This window comes from Sardina pilchardus, chromosome 6 (genome assembly GCF_963854185.1).
Source record: "Sardina pilchardus chromosome 6, fSarPil1.1, whole genome shotgun sequence".
NCBI classification, from domain to species: Eukaryota; Metazoa; Chordata; class Actinopteri; order Clupeiformes; family Clupeidae; genus Sardina; species Sardina pilchardus.
In genome coordinates this window covers 4,563,169-4,565,668 of record NC_084999.1, presented here as the reverse complement: position 1 = coordinate 4,565,668, position 2,500 = coordinate 4,563,169, and the positions used below count along the sequence as shown (strand labels likewise).

Below are 2,500 nucleotides of genomic sequence, written 5' to 3'. Positions count from 1 at the left end.
ACAGAAAGACAGATACACACACACACACACACACACACACACACACACACACACAGCCATGCATACACTAACACATCATACACTTCTAGTCCTTGGACAGACAGACACACACACACACACACACACACACACACACACACACACACAAATGCACTCTCTTTTGAGTATGAGCTCATGTTTGTCAGATCATTTTTAGTGTGAGGAGATGAGTGAGGCCTGACGCTGAGCCCTGAGCGGGCCAGATGACGGATGGTAATAGGAAGACGTCTGGCCTGCCCAGCTCTCCTGACATCACACCTAAGTCAAAGATCGTATAGTTACTAAGATGAATCATAAAGGGGTTTTTCAATGGAACAAAATAGCAGCACTTCCTGCCTCCTAAAGGGGCGTGTTCAGTGACGAAATAATCGGTTTAGAAAGGTGTAGAATTATTTCTCCCATATAAATACCTCCGTTTGCCTCCTAAATGGGAGTGGCAGTTGCGTCACAATGAAACCAGAATTTACCCTCATATGAATCGTCTGGCTTTATAAACCGTCTCTGCCTAAGTGGAGCGCTGCTCTGCGCTGCTCTGCGCTGCTCTGCTCTGCTCTGCTCTGCGCTGTGCTGCGCTGCGCTGTGCTGTGCTGCGCTGCGCTGTGCTGTGCTGTGCTGCGCTGCGCTGCGCTGTGCTGTGCTGCGCTGCGCTGTGCTGTGCTGTGCTGTGCTGTGCTGTGCTGTGCTGTGCTGTGCTGTGCTGCTCTGCGCTGCGCTGTGCTCCAGGTGTCGGGTTGCGCTCCAGACTCTTGCGTGGCGCGTCCGAATTAGAGTGGAAAGTTACGCTGCATTCACATACATCGCTACTCGCCCATCTCTGAGCGAGAACTGTCAATGTAAAGTGAATGTGTTCTAGCTGAATGTGGCCAGGACAGGCGATGCGAGGACTAGCGATGCGATGTGGGCGGGTACGAAGTTAAAATAATTTTAACTTCCAGCGATGCGAGTGAAGCGAGTGAAGCGAGTACCAAATCAGAATGTAGAATAGAGATAATTGACAGTTAACTGAAGCGAGGAGCGATGTGCGAGTAGCGACGTATGTGAATGCCCCTTTACGGCCCGTTTTCTGCTTCTGCCGTCCGGGGCTTCGGAGCTTTAATCTCGAGTCTATAAATCACCTCGGCTGGAGCACGTCGAAAGCAGTTAAGGGTCAAGCCACCGCAACGGCCCCCGTTTCAACCTGAAATAGCTCCGAGAAGCTGACCGCTGTCCAGCGTTTCAACCTGAAATAGCTCCGAGAAGCTGACCGCTGTCTTGTAAATGCTGCTCCAGACATGCAAAAATGCACACACATGCACAAGTGTATGCATGCAGACGTGTGTACAGGCTCACTTGCATTTGCACACAAATAAAGTTCACACACACACACACACACACAATGCACAATGCACACGTCACGTACATGTACTGTACAAACACTTGCATTTGCATGAACACACACACACACACACATACATACATAGACACACGCGCGCGCACACACACACACACACACACACAGGTTTGCCCAGTTCTCCCTTTGATATGGGTGGGGGTGTTGGGTGATGCAGTATAAATATGGGTGGTGTGCTCTGGAAGACAGACTGAGAACAGATGGAGGCACTCCAGACTGAGAGAGACCCTAAACAGAGCCAGGTCCCTGCTCTGAATAGACACACACACACACACACACACACACACACATAGACACACACATGTCAGCATTCCTCTCCAGTGATGCAACAGACCTGTGTTTGTGTGTGTGTGTGTGTGTGTGTGTGTGTTTATGCAAACGCGAGATAGAGATGTTATGGATGGTGTGGCTGTAAGAGAGGTCCTCAGGGTCCATTGCAGACCATATGCTCTCTCTCCTAAGAAACAGAATCTGAAGCTTTACAGGTCCCATGATCATATGGTCATCCTGTCACTCTTGGCAGCAAACGTGATACTTATTAACTTGTCTGTGTGTGTGAGTGTCTGGGACCCCCTGGAATCATTGTCTAGTGTGTGTATTTTGAGGTAGAGATTTGTTTGCTAAAAAGTTTTAAGCATTAGCTTACAGTTAAATTTGGGCTGTTGAGGCCGTCATTTAACAAATCATAAACATAGCCTGACCTTTGACCCCATAGCTGTTACCATGCCGACACCAGGTCACCTAGCGCCTCACTCTCATGGCTTTGGGCTGATGCTAAAGAGACGCCTGCTCAGCACAGGTTCAACTTGTTTACAACATGTCCTAACAAGTAAACAACTTGTTTACAACATGTCCTAACAAGTAAACAACTTGCTGCACTGCTGTACAGCTGAAGTGAAACCCTTGAAGTGTGTTGACACAAGGTCCAGCAATAACATTATGGAGTGAGAATGTGTATAGTCTAGTCATGAGTGTGTTTGTGTGTGTGTGTGTGTGTGTGTGTGTGTGTGTGTGTGTGTGTGTGTGTGTGTGTGTGTGTGTGTGTGTGTGTGTGTGTTTGTGTGTGTGTGT

At 48.6% G+C, this 2,500-nt stretch overlaps 1 protein-coding gene across 1 annotated transcript in view; it reads left to right on the top strand.

Moving 5' to 3' along the window:
- LOC134082268 (A disintegrin and metalloproteinase with thrombospondin motifs 16) overlaps nt 1-2,500 on the top strand; it is a 55,583-nt gene that overhangs the window by 47,345 nt on the left and 5,738 nt on the right.